General features: G+C 44.6%; 13 non-coding genes across 13 annotated transcripts; 8 read left to right on the top strand and 5 right to left on the bottom strand.

The window, feature by feature from the left end:
• The first annotated feature begins 780 nt into the window (after positions 1-780).
• Positions 781-854, top strand: TRNAI-AAU. Its single transcript has one exon. It is a non-coding gene; the product is annotated as a tRNA-Ile (tRNA).
• Positions 855-4,195: 3,341 nt separating this feature from the next.
• On the bottom strand, positions 4,196-4,267 carry TRNAG-UCC. Its single transcript has one exon. It is a non-coding gene; the product is annotated as a tRNA-Gly (tRNA).
• A 420-nt stretch (positions 4,268-4,687) lies between these two features.
• On the bottom strand, positions 4,688-4,781 carry TRNAI-UAU. The gene is made up of 2 exons: positions 4,744-4,781; positions 4,688-4,723 (listed from the first exon to the last, which is right to left on the bottom strand). It is a non-coding gene; the product is annotated as a tRNA-Ile (tRNA).
• A 738-nt stretch (positions 4,782-5,519) lies between these two features.
• TRNAL-CAG lies at positions 5,520-5,602 on the bottom strand. The gene has a single exon. It is a non-coding gene; the product is annotated as a tRNA-Leu (tRNA).
• A 502-nt stretch (positions 5,603-6,104) lies between these two features.
• TRNAS-AGA lies at positions 6,105-6,186 on the top strand. The gene has a single exon. It is a non-coding gene; the product is annotated as a tRNA-Ser (tRNA).
• Positions 6,187-6,468: 282 nt separating this feature from the next.
• TRNAG-UCC lies at positions 6,469-6,540 on the top strand. The gene has a single exon. It is a non-coding gene; the product is annotated as a tRNA-Gly (tRNA).
• Positions 6,541-7,087: 547 nt separating this feature from the next.
• On the top strand, positions 7,088-7,159 carry TRNAD-GUC. Its single transcript has one exon. It is a non-coding gene; the product is annotated as a tRNA-Asp (tRNA).
• A 775-nt stretch (positions 7,160-7,934) lies between these two features.
• On the bottom strand, positions 7,935-8,008 carry TRNAT-AGU. The gene has a single exon. It is a non-coding gene; the product is annotated as a tRNA-Thr (tRNA).
• A 2,016-nt stretch (positions 8,009-10,024) lies between these two features.
• Positions 10,025-10,097, top strand: TRNAK-UUU. The gene has a single exon. It is a non-coding gene; the product is annotated as a tRNA-Lys (tRNA).
• A 3,271-nt stretch (positions 10,098-13,368) lies between these two features.
• On the top strand, positions 13,369-13,450 carry TRNAL-UAG. Its single transcript has one exon. It is a non-coding gene; the product is annotated as a tRNA-Leu (tRNA).
• Positions 13,451-13,904: 454 nt separating this feature from the next.
• On the top strand, positions 13,905-13,977 carry TRNAK-CUU. Its single transcript has one exon. It is a non-coding gene; the product is annotated as a tRNA-Lys (tRNA).
• Positions 13,978-16,503: 2,526 nt separating this feature from the next.
• Positions 16,504-16,585, top strand: TRNAL-AAG. The gene has a single exon. It is a non-coding gene; the product is annotated as a tRNA-Leu (tRNA).
• Positions 16,586-17,042: 457 nt separating this feature from the next.
• Positions 17,043-17,116, bottom strand: TRNAN-GUU. The gene has a single exon. It is a non-coding gene; the product is annotated as a tRNA-Asn (tRNA).
• Positions 17,117-18,029: the final 913 nt, after the last annotated feature.

Raw genomic sequence — 18,029 nt, 5'->3', positions numbered from 1 at the left:
TTCGGCGCTGCCCAATAATCGACCCAAAGGCTCTTTTAAGAGCCACCCACATCCTCTCCAAAAGAGCGATCACTTCTGTGCATAAGTTCTAACGGCTCGGCTTTCAGGCCTTCTAGAAATAAATGTGGCAGAAACGGCCGCGAGGTTTCTGATTGCAGTGCCTTCTGGCACAGGTTGAGCGAGCAGCTGGCACCGTTGCCCCCCTCCCCGTGTCGCTTGCAATTAGAAGTGAGGTGCGGGCTTTGGGTTGGGCGCACTTAACTTAGGCGCAACTAACGGGCTGGTCGAAGGAGGACTACCACCTGCCGGTTTAGTCTTCGTGGCCTGCTGAGGAAAGGAGGCTGTTACTCGCCGGCTCTTCGACTTTGTTTAATGCTAAATACAGCGGAGGGGGAGGCTGTGGGAGTCCTAGGTTCTGCTAAGTCACACGTGACATTGCACACGTGTTCGTTAAAATACGTGTTCGTTCTACCCCAAGTGGTTGCATAAGGCTGGGCGGGCAAAAACCACATGCTGTTTCTTGCGTACACGAATATCTTGCGTACGTGTATGGAGTTGGACTGCAGCCGGCCCCAGTCAGTGGAGGCGGTTATCCCTGCACGATATTCAATTACTTTATTTTGCCGGAAGAATTCTACGCAGTTTCGGATTCTTGCTGTAATCACGCAGCTAAAACGCTGCATTCGCTGTATGCGGGCGCCATCTTACGGTATTCTTCCCAACACGGTGCGCATTTGATCCCATCTTTCCACAACAAAACAGCCGGCGTTATTCCAAGCGGGCCGGTTAGCTCAGTTGGTTAGAGCGTGGTGCTAATAACGCCAAGGTCGCGGGTTCGATCCCCGTACGGGCCACAAAGTTGTTTTTGTTCCCGTCTCGCTCCCCAGACAAACACTTCTCAGCTTGTACACTTCGGCGTTGGAAAGGCTCTTTCAAAGGAAAGCGATGCAGCTTGGGATGTATGCATATTTAACCCTAAAATAACACCTCAGCATGGCAGGCTTTTCCAACAGGCAGTTCTGCGAGTAAGTAACAGTTCTAGGAGAGATGCTGCTTCCAATTTTGGTGTCCCATCTGACTTCTTTTCATTCCCATCATTCATCCCCAAACAGCTCTAACAATCCCAGCAAGGAGCTCTTGCAAAACAACAGTGTTTTTACTTAAGCAGCCTCTTCCAGCTTTTCTGCACAAAGTTTTAATGTGAAAGTATCTTTCCAGCCAGTCGGTTCTCTGAACCCCACGTGGCTTGGCTCCTTTGAGGTAAGACTGACCATCGTCTGACTCTTCATCCCAAGAACCGTGCAGGCAATCCTGGGTACAACCTGGAACTATCACGGAGGTGAAGCTGAATGTCCAGTTTGAAAGTCTGCTGTCTCTTCCCACATGCCCCTTAAAGGCAATTTCTCAATGCCAACTTGAGGGGTTCAAGAGGACCAGCCTTTCCCTGCTCCCTTTCTTCTTTGGGAATCCTCTAATTTGATGAGGACTTCTGTAGAACTCAAAAGCCTGCACACTATTTTGTGAAATGGTGGTGGGTTGTGGTCGTGTGCTGCCAATGGACCACTGTGCACACAGGACGATGGGCTGGGTGGCCTTTGGCCTGATCCAGCACATGGCTACATGCCTGCTTTGAGACTTTTGTTTTCCTTGCCCTTAGATGGAACGGAAAGACGGTGCTGCTCAGAAGTCAACGGGAGGGTCTTTCACGGACAAATGTAGCACCGCTCAGAACAAGACTGGCTAAGAAATGTCAGTGCAGCATTTCCTGCGGAAAGGTATCCTCTGTACTGGCAATTTCCATACACTTCCCTCTTCCTGCTTTTTCATTCAGGGTTTTTTCCCAGGGGTGCTGTCTGTACGCAGTAGGAAGAGGAAGCTCTGGGTGTGTTGGCTGGACAGGCCAGGGAGGTAACAGGGAGCTCACAAATGTTTACAAATATTCAATGTTTTGTAAATTGTAAATATTCACAAGAATGCTGCTTAGGAAGATGGCTTAAGCAGACCTGTCTGGGGATGGGGATGGGGGGGGATGGGGGGGGGGACTCTCACCTGGACAGAAAACTACTTCACCCTGGTGGGGAGGACTGTGGTTGTCCCTTGTTAGGGTTGGGTCTCCTTACCATTCATCTCCAGTTCACCACTTGCGTCTGGGGCTTTGGCCCTTTTGACTTCTCGGCGGTCTCGGTTCAGATTTCATCGAGCTGATGAGTACCCTTGGAGAATATAATGTGCTGATTATGGTGCCTACCACCTTGCTTGAGTTTCCCACACCAATGCCTGTCAGCATCACTTGGCCTCGGATTGGAAATGAAGTGTCCCTGGCTCAAGGTGAGATGCAACTGAGAGGTGATTAAATTCCCCAAGGCTCCACAAGCTTCCAGGTGAAGTGCCTGGACTCCAAACCTTGGACTTTTCCAAGGTTTTTAAATACCTAAATAATTTTTATCAGCAGGTCATAGTGAATCTCAGCAGATTTGTTAGAAAGATAGCCATCTTCTCCCTTCTCCCTCTCTCTCAGCCATGTTTTAAAAATTAGCTGCTTAGATAATAAGCATCATATGCACTTCAAGATGGGATGAATCAGTGCCTCTATAATGAGCAAGCCTACACATGCCAATCACGCAAGAGAGAAAACCAAATAAGAAAAATGAGCTAGATTTAGCCTGCGAGGCAAGCCAGGAACAGCACTGGAATCAAGCATTTTCTTTCTAAATCTTAATCACATGTAATTAAGACTGTAGTGTTGAAAGAGTGTAGTGTTTGAGGATCACTGTACTTGGTAATTAAGGAGTACCTGCCTTGAGGGTATGCGATGCTTTGTACAAATGCTTAGTTTTCCATTACTCTGGCCAATCTAATAAGGAAGGAGTCTGCCCAGAGATGTTTAAGGGCAAGATCCTTGTTTATACAACTTTCAGCGAAGTGGGCAGGATCATGCTGGGAGGTTTTTTCTGTCCAGACTTGCGTAGGATGGCACCGTAATTCCTTTTGCTAACTCTCTCCTGGATACATGTCTAAATATACACACTGCATGATTGTTTGCTGCCAAACATTTTTCCATGCAGCCAGTCCCTGCAAATTTTCCAAGCTTTAGCTTACACCAGACTAGGCTGAATTTCTTAAAGTGACAGTGCCGTGTCACACACAGTATCAGAGTAAAGTGTTTCTTGGGTTGGTCAGGAGGCCTGCCGACAATGCAATGTACTTTCCCTTTGCATTTTTGGGGACTTTGAGCCTTGCCTCGCACAAACATTCCCTTCGCCTTCCCTCTTTATCCCTTGTCTGACCAACTGAAGAGAACACTCAGTAACAACATTCAGAGAGAATTTACTATAGTCACCTCTGAGAGACAGCCCAGCATTTCTAAAGCATTAGCGCCACATTTCTGAGGGTGGCATGATGCACTTTGGGAATACCTGCTCACAAGGTGGTGTGCAAGTACATTTTAGTGCCATTAGAAAATTATTCTGACTCTCAGAAAGGTCTTTCTGTAGCACTTCTGGTCTCTGTTCTAAGTTGTAGCACTACATGGCTTGAGGCCGCGTTAGCAAAAGTAATATCTCCTCACTTAATTAGATAACCAGAGTCGTATCCTGTCCTTCTCACATGTTCCTGCTAAATGAGATGAAGTGGGCAACTCCAGGAAACAGTGTCTTTTATACTGGTGGTACCCAGTCTTGGAATATCCTTCCCAAGAATGCCTGCCTGGTGTCTCCATTCAGTTCTTTTCTGATTTAAGTGAAGTTCTTTTCATGTTCTGGGCATTTTAGGAACTGTATCTAGTGCTGTTGATTTTATCTTGGAATTTGGCTGTTTGCTTTTGCTTTTATTTGACTTGTTCTATCTTGCTTTCATCTGTTTTTCTGTTCTGACTGATGCTTGTTTTTAATGTTTTCAATCTATCCCCTGTCTGGAGAACTTTGGCTATTGGGTGGTTTTAAAAATTCAGTAAAAGAAATGAATATATACACAAATAAATGCTTAAGTAAAAGGCATTCATCTCAGGGCTTTGATTAACGAAATGAAGTGCCCCTTTGTTTAAAACAATGGTCCTTGGCTTGTAGCTAAGTGAATGCTTTGCTTTTGCAAATTTCTTTTAATGTGAAGGAGCCAAAGCAAATATCAAAATATGCCTATTTTGCAGCGCAAACAAAATAAAGGACTGAAAATGTGGCGTGGGAGGAAAAAAGTTTCTTGCGTTGGCCGGGAATCGAACCCGGGTCAACTGCTTGGAAGGCAGCTATGCTCACCACTATACCACCAACGCTGCACGGTTCTGAGTGCGTGCTAACGATCTTTATGCTACTTCTCTGCCGGAGAAACCGTGTTTCAGAACTTCCACACGGTGGCGCCATCAACCAAGGCTTTCCCTGCGTCTGGATAATTTACGACGAAGTTTCTCCAACTTTCCTCAAAGCACGCCTTCTCTGCTCGAGTCGACACAATACATTTCCTCCAAACTTCCTCTCCTACAGCCCAAGTTATAAAGGGATGCGGCATCGCAGTTCAGTCTATACACGCTGCACTCTGTTTTAATTGCTTTCCTAAAGTCCTTTGGTCCACGGGCAACGTCCAATCTTAAGGATGCTCGCCGATTATCAATGAATGAAAACGTCGATCGTGGGCGCGTAGGGACGCATGGCGATCTCCCCCCGAGGAATGGCCTCCATTTGGGGAGCAAAATAAGTGCTCCAGGTGAGGCTCGAACTCACAACCTCGGCATTGCTTCGGCAAGTACTGCTGTATAAGTACCGCGCGCTAACCGATTGCGCCACTGGAGCTGCCGCTCAGAAGCCCTCCACAGGGTTTCCCTTGTGCGACTCTCCAAACATTTCGGAAGCTTCCGTCTAAACGATCCAAATATTTCCGTGTAACGAGGCGTATTTTACTCTACAGCACACATATTTGGTGCAGTTGCAAAACAAAAAAAGTACGCTGAGAACTACTCGGTAGTTAAGAATATGAACTTTCGAATTTTTGCTGCTCCTCTATCAGAAATATTTTGGAAGGCGCTCGCGCACTGGAGGAGCGAGGGCGACACCACTCACTCGTACGGTTGAAATCCATCCTGCCTTTAACATCTAGAGTTAAAGCCACGCATTTATGAAAGGAACGTGTGCATCGCATTCAGCAAGAATTTTTGTTTACTGTTTTAATGAACTGCAAATATTGTCTGGAAAGTGGTGGGGAGGGCGCATCTCCTCCACTCGTCCAGTGGTTCTTACTGTCCCACGCACAGAACTGGCAGCAGAGTACAAATGAGAAGGATTCGGAGTTGGAGGAATTCCTGCCTCAAATGCGTGAAGTAACGTTTCGAGTTACACAGAACAGTGTTTCGTCTTACGGCTTAGCTTGGAAAGCAACTATAGCGCCACCTATCGGAGCCATGGTGGAATAGCTTCAGAACATCGAATATTCTTTTAGGGTTACAGAGCGGGTTTTTAGGGAAGAATGGGGACCTCGATCAAGATCCACTTTTCCTCAAGCAATAAATGGGATATAATATTTAAAATACTACTTGTCAGAAGTGGGATTCGAACCCACGCCTCCAGGGGAGACTGCGACCTGAACGCAGCGCCTTAGACCGCTCGGCCATCCTGACGATGAGAGAAGAGCTTGGTTTAACCATCAAGAGTGTTTTATACTACATCAGAGGCCTTAACTTCAGTACCTAGTTTCATTCTTGTATCCTCTTGAAACTGGACACGGAACAATGTGAAGTGGACAGAATAACTCGGCTGGGAAAATCATTGGTTGGATGTAGACTCAGCCATACTCCAGAGGAAGACCATTGAATTGAATGGGGATTAGGTCAGCCATGACTAGCTTCAGTCCCATTGATTTCAATGGGCCACTTTGCACATTAAAGTGCTTGCCCTAGCTCTCCTCCCTCGGCCCATTCCTATCGCCATCGTGGCAGAGGCGGGCCTTCCCCTGCTTTTACCTGTCTGGCCAGAGGTATCTGTTGTTTCCTCACCTCGAGGCGACAGAAGCAATGCTCTGAAACTCAAAAATTTAGTTTAACTGACTTCAGCGTGGAAAAGGCAGGTGGAAATCTTAGCTTTTTCCTTGACAGGAAATATTATAAATGTGCTTTCTGCTCCGTAGTCGTGGCCGAGTGGTTAAGGCGATGGACTAGAAATCCATTGGGGTCTCCCCGCGCAGGTTCGAATCCTGCCGACTACGTGCGGGTTTTTTTTTAACAACTTATTTTGTTTAGCTCTGATAGTTTGGGTTCCCAATTTGTAAAAATTCTCTTCTGTGTCCAGGAGATTTTTTTTCTCACGCCGAGCAGTTTGCTCTTTTACTTAAATTGAAAAGCAAAAGAAATGAAGGGAGAAAAGTATGAAATCTGTGTACAGAAAATATTCTAGTAGGAGGATTTACCATCTCGCTTCTGCAGATTGCTCCCGAATGGGGAAAACCGGGTTCATAGCACGTGGAATTTGCAGACCGACTCCGCAGAGGGCGTTGGTGGTATAGTGGTGAGCATAGCTGCCTTCCAAGCAGTTGACCCGGGTTCGATTCCCGGCCAACGCAACCCTTTTTTCCCTCCCACCCTAATACAGTCTTGTTCGATGGTGACTATTAAAATAATCTGTTTTTAACATCTGTTCTCCAGCTCCCTTCCTAACAGATAATTAATTTGCTGTTGGGGGAAATGTGCTATGAGTTAAGGTCGAAGGTAGGAAGGAATTTGCATGCAGAGGTGGGTTCATGCAATTTGTTGTTCAGTCTACTGTATCCACTTGGTTTCTCTTCCTGAAAGCCAAACCATACTCCTGCTGAATTTCAGACTTTTACAGACTCACGTTACTCCCAGTATCGTTTAGGATCACTTTGTCCTTCAGTAAGGTAGGGGTGGACAAGGATGGGAATATTTTAAAATCGTCATAAGAGTCCAGAAACCATGGTAGGGCAAATCCTTTATGCATCCAACCGATAAATATTTTAAAAACCCTATAGTTGACGGAATTTTACATGGGTCAACACAACTATCTTTGCTTCAGTTGCAGGGTTAAGATTTTGCAAGATAGGAGTAGCCTCGGTTATTAGTGCTCGTGTCAAAGAGCTTCACCTGTGCAGTTCCTCGTTAGTATAGTGGTAAGTATCCCCGCCTGTCACGCGGGAGACCGGGGTTCGATTCCCCGACGGGGAGATGTGCTTCTTTTCGTGCCAAGTTCAGAAAGAGCATCTTTTTTTGTCTCTGTTCTTGTCTGTCTTTCTCTGTTCTTTTAAATACAGTTTTGAGCACAGATCAACACTGCACGGCTGTTCAAAAGCCTCAGTCTTTGATTTCCTGGGTAATTGGCTCCCTGCCTAAAATATACCCGGAAGTTCTGCCATCTAATCTGGAAGTCCCTTCCACCGAACCTGTTGCAATATGGGCACTCCTGTGAGGAAAGGATCGTGGACCTTATCTTTAGATGCACTGTTCGTTTTTCCTTAGATTGCACGTCACATGCTTCACTGAAATAGAGTTTGTCATTCAAGTCCCAGTTATCCAAAGAGACTGAGGCACGGAACTGTCTTTCTGGCCATTTGCTAGCAGGCGGTGAGTGTTCATTGAAGAATCAAGATGATACAGTTTGAATCTGATTGCCTTGAAAATCATCAACATCAACATCTTCCATGTACCAGCACTCAGAAGTTATTCCATCTCTCTCATTCCATCTGCATAAAAGATTATCTGCACTTCCTTTTTATACATTACATTTATTTAAATAACTGTGTTTCCGTATAGCCCTACTTCACAAATGTTATCAAAAGATCTTTCCTATCTTTATACCTTAGCTTCCCCTTCCTGGCTCTTCATTGTATGTGTAATTATGTTGTGGCTTTTATTCTCTGGTCTGTCTCTATTCTTTCTGTGCTGTTGTATCTATGGCTTTTCCTTTCCCGACCATAGGAAAAGTTTTAATCAGAAAAGAAACAGGTACCACTGGGATTTGAACCCAGGATCTCCTGTTTACTAGACAGGTGCTTTGACCAACTAAGCTATGGTACCCCCTCCTGAACATTTAAAAAAAAACCTGGATATGATTCATGGATTGAAAAGGTACAGTGAGCCACAGCTAGAATGCAAACCGGAGGGGTTCTGACTGCAATCAAACCTGTGCACTCGGCTTTCACCCAAGTGTCAATCATCTACCTGGAAAATGCAAACAGAGATCCACTTCAAAAAAATATTAAAGCCCTGCCTGACACGGATGGGCCTTGAGAATTGGCTCACTTTCTTTTGAAGCCACTCATTTGGCACTTAGATGATGCCATTTCCACAGCCTCTGCTAGATCCACTTGACCGCTTGATGGACCAGAAGGGGAGTTAGGATATGAACTACAAGAGCTGGAGACCTGGAGATCCCTGTTGCATAAGATTGCCATGGAATTAGCTGGCTTTTGACCCATAAGGAATTCACTGTCTCTTGCCCCAGACCTTGGATCACAGAGTAGTGGAGTTAGAAGGGGTCAAGTGGGCCATTGGGTCCAAGCCGCTGCTCTTGCAGGACACCAGTTTGCACCATCCCACTCAGATGATGGGCCAGCTTCTGCTCAAATGTCTCTAGTGCGGGACAGCCCACCACCTCTCTAGGCAAGCAGTTCCACTGTCGTATTGCTCTGACAGTGAGGGAACCTTTCCTGATATCTAGCAACTTGACTTGATTATTCCGTGTCCTACACTCTGGCATCAACAAGAAGAGATCTTGACCTTCCTCTTTGTGACAGCCTTGAAGGTACTTCTAGAGGGATATCATGTCCCCCTCAGTCTTCTCTTCTCAAGGCTGAACAGGCCCAGTTCTCTCATTCCCTCCTCATGGGGCAGTGTTTCCAAACCCTGGATCATTTTTATTGCCCTCCCCTGGACCCTTTCTAAATTTTTGCATCTTTCTTAAATCTTGGTACCCAGAATTCCCAGAGTATCCCAGTTGAGGTCTGACTAGTGGGGAATATAGGGGAACTACTACTTCTCATGATTTGGAAATAATACTTCTATTATTTTCCTGGGCTCCAAGATCACCACAGATGGGGACTGCAGCCAAGAAATTAAAAGACGCTTGCTCCTGGGGAGGAAAGCTATGGCAAATCTAGAAAGCATACTAAAAAGCAGAGACATCACCCTGCTGACAAAAGTGTGTGTAGTCAAGGATATGGTTTTCCCAGTTGCAATGTATGGCTGTGAAAGTTGGACCATAAGAAAGGCTGAGTGCCGACGAATTGAGGCCTTTGAATTGTGGTGCTGGAGGAGACTCCTGCGAGTCCCTTGGACCACAAGGTGATCAAACTGGTCAGTCCTAGAGGAGATCAACCCTGACTGCTCTTTGGAAGGCCAGATTCTGAAGATGAAACTCAAATACTTTGGCCACCAAATGAGAAGGAAGGACTCCCTGGAGAAGAGCCTAATGCTGGGAACAATAGATGGCAAAAGAAGAAGGGGATGGCAGAGATTGAGGTGGCTGGATGGGGTCACTGGGGCAGTTGGCGTGAGCTTAGGTGGACTCCCGGGGATGGTGGAGGACAGGAAGGCCTGGAGGGATGCTGTCCATGGGGTCGCGATGGGTCGGACACGACTTCACAACTAACAACAACAATGCATCCCAAAGTAGCATTTCCCCTTTTTGCAGCTGCATCACATCGTTGGCTCCTACTTAGCCTGTTGTCCACAATAACCTGCATCTTGAATTTTCCTGCCTGAAGGTTCTTTCTGAAATTAAATACCCTTCTTTCCCCTTCCATACAGCCCTTTTCACAAATAAGGGTGTCCTTAGGAAATAGGCTGCTTTCAGAGAATATGCCAATTAACACATGCTAATTAGTGCATTTGGGGATGCCTGTGGCCTAGATTATTTTGGTACTGAGTTTCACCCCTTAGATGACTCTCACTCATGTGAGTGAACTGACTCTATTGACCAGCATTATGGTTGTGTGAAAATTGAGTTACCACTTGAAAGGATATCAAAATGACCAAATTTGGTGCAGAAGCAATTTAGTATTACACTTGTATCTCTAGAGAGAGATCCTGTGGGCCTGGATAGCTCAGTCGGTAGAGCATCAGACTTTTAATCTGAGGGTCCAGGGTTCAAGTCCCTGTTCAGGCGAAGGTTCAGTTTTGACACTATGTTATCCACAAATGTTCACTCTTTCCCCTCCTCTCACCAGTTAATTATTATAGGAGGATGTGTTAGTTAGGACACGTTTTTCCACTCATCAGCCTGGCAAAAATATCATTTTACAACAAATTACGGTTGATGTGCTTAAATCCCTAGATTTGAAGACATCAACTCTTTTGTCAAATCATCCTCAGTACTGACTTTAAGCCACTCTGTTTCCTTTTTGTTTGCAAAAATATCCATGGCATAAAATGCTTAATGAAATACTCTTCACCAGGTGATTTGTACTGGTCACAGCAAAGATGGAGGAGTTTACTGTGCTGCTTTTATGATGGGCAGATCACGCGGTAAGACTGAGAATAACCGAATGAAATTTAATAGGGGCAAATGTCGAATTCCACACGTAGGAAAAAGAAACCAAAAGCATAATCACAAGATGGGGGATACTTGGCTCAACTATATGAAAAGCAAAAAGGGTCTTGGAATTGTTGTAGATCAGAAGCTGTATGTGAATCAACAAGGTGATGTGGCTGCAAAAAGAGCAAGAGAGCGCCAGGCCAAGACCTTTTTATTTAAACAATATTTTAACAACTTTTAATATTATTTATTGCTTTTAATTTTACAGCCAGGATGAATCTGGATTTTATATGCACTATGTATATGGATTGTTTATTTATTGTATGGAAGCCGTCCCGAGGCTCACGCGAATGGAACGGCATACAAAAACTCCAAACAAATAAAATAAAATAAATACTATTTTAAGCTGCATTAATAAAAGTATCAATTCCTAGTCATATGATGCTCTACGTAGTTCCCCTTTAGCGTCGCATTGGCTAGGCCTCATATGGAGTACCGCATCCTGTTCTGACCACCACAGTTTAAGAAAGATGCAGACAAGCTGGGAAGTGTTCAGAGGAGGGAGGGCAGCAAGGATAATCCCAGGACTGGAAGCGAAGCCCTGGGGAGAGATTGAAAGAACTGGGGATGGTTCGCCTCGAGAAGAGAAGGCTGAGGGGAGATAGGACAGCACGCCACGAGTTCTTCAAAGGCTGTCACAAAGAGGAAGGGCAAGATGTCTTATTGATCATCCTGGAGTGCAGGACATGGAACAACAGGCTGAAGTTACAGGAAGCTGGTTCCGGCTGGCCATTGGGAAGAAATTCCTGACTCCTGAAGCTATAGGAAGTGGAACCAGTGACCAGGGAGGTGGGCAGCCATGTGGGAGGGATGGTTTTAACTCAGTGTCCAGCGCTCAGCAGGGGGTTGACCCAAAGTCCTTCTTGGTCCCTTCCAGCTCCGGTGTTCTGTGTTTCTATGATTCAGGCAAACACGAGCTTTCAAACTCTGCACTTAATGAGGGAATTTTGTGGACAGAGATGATCCTCTCTCTGAATTTGATGGCTCTTTCTCTGTTTCCCAGCAACCCTGGAAGGAATTTCCTCTGCCCTTCCCATCCCTTTTCCCTTTTAGGTCATGTCTTTTAAAATTACAAGCCTGCAAGAAATAAACAATTCTATGTGATCTGCTCCAGCCAGATAAAAGTGCTTGTTACAGATAAATGCATCTTTTCATGGGCTTGATAAGTTTGGTGCTGAAGCATTGATCAAAATTTGCAATGGGTAAATATACCCAGTAGGTTCAGGCAGTACGGGCTGCTGTTGAAATGAAGATTACAGAGCTTTCTGCACCCGGCTGATGTAACAAACCATTGCGAACAATGCAGTTTCCAACCCAACAACAGGCCAGGAGTTTTCTTCACGGGTTGTTTGTATTTAACAAACCATGCATGCCACAGCTGTGGCACATTTAGATAATGGCAATCCACTCAGGGAATGGCAGGGGCTGTGGACAGGCACCAGTCCCAGTGAACAGATCATCTGTTACATGTGATTAGTTCTGTATTGTTCTAGTTCTCAGCAACAGTCATTTTGGATGCTGCTGACAAAAGAGATAAAGGACGTAATGAAGGCTTGCTGATCACAGAGACGGTAAACTGGGTTGTATTACTTCTGTTTGTGGTTGAAGACACCCAGATGGAATGATCCTCCATATAAAAGCAGTTCCTTTAGATTAGAAAACCAGTAGTCCAGAAAGGAAAAGCGTTCTAACCTAGTTTTTATCTCTCTGTGCTAGTATTCTGTGTGAAAGGAATATCTTATGCATGGACTTGTCCCATCAGAAGATCCTGAACCTGAAATGCTTCAAAGAAGGTCTGTTTTACCATCTCAATGAGAACTCAGCTGTAGGATAAAGAAGCTTTCCCAGTCTTGGGTAACCAACCCAAGACTCATAACCAATCAGCCCCCCACTCATATGGCCTATGGTGAAGAATGATGGGAGCTGTAGTCTCAAACATTTCGAGTGCACCAGGGTGGAGAACTCTGACATAAGGCCAACCTTTCAAAACACTGAGTTGTTAGTCCTGTTTAGAGTAGATCCAGGACAAGTTAGTCATGAACTAACAGGACAAATGAACAAACATGGCAACTTAGTCATGACCTAAATCCCACTTCTTTAAATGGGTCTACTCTAAGAAAGACTATGAGTAGACAATCCCTCGATCCCCCAGATGTTTCTCAATGACAACTCCTGCATCTAAGACTGCTGGTCATGCCGGCAGGGGATGATGGGACCCATCGTCCAAACTGGGGAAACAAGGTTGAGAACGGTTGAGTTAGTCCTTGAAGCAGGCACTTTTTAATCTGTCTGGAAACTGTGACATGCAGCAAAGTCTAGCTCGTCTGGGGTGGACGTTGCTTTTTACCTTTTGCCCCCATTTTGCAAAAGTAATGCAAAGAAAAATACTTACATAGATTTTTGTCTCATATCTAAGTCTCCCATATATAAAGTCCCACCAATTTCCTAGGCTGCGACAAAACATCAGTAACGTCAAAACAACCAAGCATTTATGTTGCAATAAGAGAACTTTATCCTATGCCAGTTTAGACTGGGAAAAAAAAGCTTCTATGCCAAAATGCTCAACCATGTCCCCTTAACCAAAACCATCGTCCCCCCTTTTATCTGTCCTGAAGAACTATCTATATCTATCTATCTATCTATTTTTCTATTTCAGAAACTGAACAAATAAAAATCAGTAAATAGAGTTCCAGGGTAAACTCGCATCCTGCAACCTCCTCCCGCACCCATTTATTCCCCGATGTAACGACGGGCAATCCAGAAGCAGCACGAAGCAGGGCGGCCGGATGAAACGCCGTGTGCCTGAATAGCCAGCCCCGCGGAGGAAGCAGGCGCAGGTGAAGGTAGTGTGGCCGAGCGGTCTAAGGCGCTGGATTTAGGCTCCAGTCTCTCCGGAGGCGTGGGTTCGAATCCCACCGCTGCCAAGAGCTCTTTTCCTGCGCCTCGGCGTCCCCACAGCCCTTCCCCGTCCCCGTGTCTAATAACTAGCAACGCAGCTCGGGGGGGCTCACTCGTTCGACACGGATCTGATATTTCGATTCTCCCGACACGCTTGTTTCTCTTCTTGCTCGTACGAACCTTGGCTTGGGAAACAACGCTCTTCCCAGAACGGCCCTTCAATGACATCAGCCTTAAATTTAAAATGCGATCCTCACGTTGGATCAAAGAAGGGGAAACCTCCAAGCTGAATACATATTGCAGGGTATGTGAGCTGAAAGTTAGCAAAAGAGCCTGCATGTCTTTCCCAAACGGGTAGAGAGAGATTTGGAGGAGGAAAAGAACTGCGTGCTACTATTAAGAGACCAGAATCACTCAATATTTTTAATTTTTTTTGCTAGCATAGCGTCAAAAACACAAGGAGAAACGTTGTTCGTCACAGCCCGGCTAGCTCAGTCGGTAGAGCATGAGACTCTTAATCTCAGGGTCGTGGGTTCGAGCCCCACGTTGGGCGACTGCTTTTTGCTTTCGAATTAATTAAACACGCACATTACGGTTATACTTACATCAAATGCTACAGCAATGAAACGTTTACATTTTTAAAAAGAAAGGGAACAGTGCAGCCAACAAGAAAGGAAGGGCTGGAAATATGAGTCTGAAACATTCTTTGCCCACATCTTGGGAACATTCAGAGATGAAGGAATTAACTGCTACCGGTATTCACAACACTTACTCATTGATTGATTGATTGATTGATTATTTAGAATTTTGTATGCCGTCCCATTGCTTATAGCCTCGGGACGGCTCACAAAAAATAAATAAACATAATACATAGTAAAATAATACAATTAAAAACCCCAGAATCACCCTGGCTGCAAAATTAAAACCAATAGATATTATTAACAGTTGTTAAAATATTGTTTAAATTTTAAAAAATTAAATAAAATTTAAATATTGTTTAAATAAAATATAGATTCCATTTCCATTGTTTTAAGTTGGAGTTCTAAGCCCTTTGAAGGAGAGGGTGAGTATGAATGTTTTCCTATCATAGTGAACTAAGATAAGGAATTATTTTGCTGGGGTGTGGGAATTCATTGCTGGGTCATGCTGTACTCACGTACCACACGAAGACCAAGAGTATTGTAATTTACCTATGTAACCATATAAGGCTTGTAACCATATAAGGCTTGTAACCTAAGCATTAAGGTGTTGGCTGCTTGTGTACGATGGCTAATTGGCTGTATTCAAATGCCTAGGTAAAAAGTGTGAAGTAATAAAAGCAGATGCCGGTGGTGAGGGGGGGAAAAGAGAGCAAGAAGAGGGAAGAAGAAAAAACCTTGGGGGAAGAAGTTTTTGCTGTTCTCCCCCTGCAACTAAACCGAGCATGCTTTGTAACTGATTTCTGGACTGCAGTCTTTTTTTCTTTCTTTAAACTTTCTCGCGCCGCTTGCCGAGGTTGACTGGCTGGCCCAGCCAACCCGCCACACTGGGGAAGGAGGTACATCCTAGAAGCAGTAATGGCCATTTTATGTAGCTACAAGTTGTACCCAAGGCTGCATATCAAGGCCCGACTAGCACAGTAAGAGTGGATTTTCTGAACCTCACGACAAACTTCTAACGTGGCTGAAGGCCAGTCTGTCCAGGCGCCAAGGGCCGACTGGGTTCGATGAACTGTTCTGTGCATGCTGAACATTCATTCTGTAGCGACAGAGTTTACTGGTTTTGATCATGCTATGCATAAGCATTAATGAGCATGGAACGGTCTAGCCATCGGAACAGGACAGGTACAAGAACAGGACAAGAACTCCATCTGCCACGAATTTATCTTCTCTCCTTGGTGGCCACCACAACATTTCGTGGACGTGAATTCCATAACTGAACCAAGAGTTTTGCAAAGAAGCATTTCCTCTTATCTCTCCTGAATCACCCAATAATCAGCTTCGTGGGATGATCCCACTGGATTCCAGTGTTTTGAGAGATAGGAAATCCTATTTCCTTATCCTCTTTTTTGACACTATGAATAATTTTTTACACCACTTTCATGTCTTCACTCATTCACCTAACCTGACCTGTCCCAGATGTTGTCTGGGGGTTCTCCCAGCTGCTCCTTGACCATTTTCATTGCCTCTTTTTGCACTGTGTCTAATTCTGAAGTGCCCTTACTTAGATGCAGTGACCAAATCACTGTACACAGTATCCCACAGTATCCCAACTTTTGTATAAAAGGGAATACGCTCTTTGAACAAGAACAGCAGCACCAATGAAGATGCCCTGTTTCCTTTCTCATCCATCTTAGGGCTTCACCTTAAATGTATACCTACATTCACTCTCAATTAAACTATATTGCCTTATTCTAACCACAGCATTGCATCACAAAATATTTCTTTACATTAATTAGGTACTTTCCTTTATACTTTTATAAAACAAACTCTTAGAACTTAGAAGATACAAATTCATTCTCTTCAAGCTTCTTGAATTTCTACTCCATTACATAAGAAACTTCTGAGCACTGATCTTTTACAATTCTATCCTATTTAAGAATACCATTGATTCTAACACAGCTCTGACATGCTCTGTAACAGTTCATGTATCTGGCAAACTATATGCAGTTTATGCCAGAAAAAAATAGTCTTTAACGTGTCCCAAGACACTTCGTTGTTTTTGTTAAAACAGACTAACAGGGAAATTGAAAAGTGAGCTATGTGTTTTCTCTCTTCTCATAATACTAAAATACACAGAATGAATTAAAATTCATCCCACAAAAAGTGATGCATACAAGATTCAGGACGGAGAAAAGAAATCCTGCTTCACATAATCCATTTTTTATATTGGAACTGCTCAAATAGTATCTCAGTGTTTTGCCCAACGTGGCCAAGACATGCTTTTTTATAAGGCCACAATCCACGCATTTGTGCTAAAAGAATTTCCTTCGGCAATAAAGTACTTCCCTCTTCATTCTAATTCTTACTACCTTTGGAACAAAGAAGCAGCCAACCTACCCCAACGCACAGATACAGCTCTATAGAAGAGTCTCATATAGGGTAGCGTGGCCGAGCGGTCTAAGGCGCTGGATTAAGGCTCCAGTCTCTTCGGGGACGTGGGTTCGAATCCCACCGCTGCCAGACCAATGCTTTTCTCCCTCTCCTTGAGAAAAGCATATCCTACATAAAAATCGCAGAAGAGGGGCATCAACAATTCCCCCCACGATCGAAACAAGGCTCATCTTAAAGGAAGTGATGCTGTTTAAAATTCCCATAATAATATAGCCAGGTAACATTCCTCTGCATTGTGTTGATTCCTTTTCTTACGGACAGCCTAAAAGTAAGACTTCATTGACGGGCCAATTATTATAGGAATAAATCAACCAAGGTCTGTTCCAACATTTAATCTCGACTTAATTTAAATTAGGTTTCTTCCGTCTTGCCTCAGCGCTTTTAGTGAACACTACAGAATTTTTTTCGACAGAACGCTTTCTCCAGACTCGCAAAAGACAAAATAAAGAAGATTATATTTGAAACCATCTTGAAAACGAACGGGGAAATTGCAAGCATTTATTTCCCGGCAGATGCAGAAAAGGAACGTCCCTGGGTGGGCTCGAACCACCAACCTTTCGGTTAACAGCCGAACGCGCTAACCGATTGCGCCACAGAGACCTCGCTTTCCATAGATACTCCAAAAAGGCGAATACGGTCGCTCTTCTTCCTCAGCCCCGCTATTCAGCACAATGAATAGCAACATTGCAAAAAAGCACGTGCTCTGATTTTGCAATACTCATGCAGAAGCCAGAAAAGGGAATGCTTTACTGATTTCGGCACCTGAAGGAGAGTGCATCTAAAAGAATTTTCTTCCCTGGCATTTTAAGAGTGCCAGGGATGCTGTTACTTGTAGTGTAAGTAAATGAACCAATTTCCATGACAGGATTCAGAATGCAACCCCGTAAAGATGTCTACCCAGAAAGAAAGCCCATTCATTTCAGTAGGATCTATACTCGGGAAAGGGTGTAGCAGCCAAGCATAAATTTACCTTGGAGTGAGTCCCATTGAACTGAGTGGGACTTCGTTGTTGTTCAGTCGCAAAGTCAGGCCCCACTCTTCACAACCCCATGGGCAATATTCCTCCAGGTTTCCCTGTCCTCCACCATCCCCTGAAATACACCCAACCCCACACTCACCTCTCCAGTGACCCCATCCAGCCACCTCAACCTCTGCCGTCCCCTTCTTCTTTTGCCTTCAGTTGTTCTCAGCCAGCATCAGAGTCTTTTCCAGTGAGTCCTTCCTTCTCATTAGGTGGCCAAAGTATTTGAGTTTCATCTTCAGGATCTGGCCTTCTAAAGAGCAATCAGGGTTGATCTCCTCTAGGACTGACCGCTTTGATTGCCTTGTGGTCCAAGGGACTCGCAGGCGTCTCCTCCAGCACCACAATTCAAAGGCCTCAATCCTTTTGCACTCAGCCTTCCTTATGGTCCAGCTTTCACAGCCATACATTGCATCTGGGAAAACCATAGCCTTGACTATACGCACTTTTGTTGGCAGGGTGATGTCTCTGCTTTTTAGTATGCTGTCTAGA

The sequence above is a fragment of the Varanus komodoensis genome, unplaced genomic scaffold (assembly GCF_004798865.1).
Source record: "Varanus komodoensis strain SLA01 unplaced genomic scaffold, ASM479886v1 scaffold119, whole genome shotgun sequence".
NCBI classification, from domain to species: domain Eukaryota; kingdom Metazoa; phylum Chordata; class Lepidosauria; order Squamata; family Varanidae; genus Varanus; species Varanus komodoensis.
This window is presented reverse-complemented; position numbering and strand designations above follow the sequence as displayed.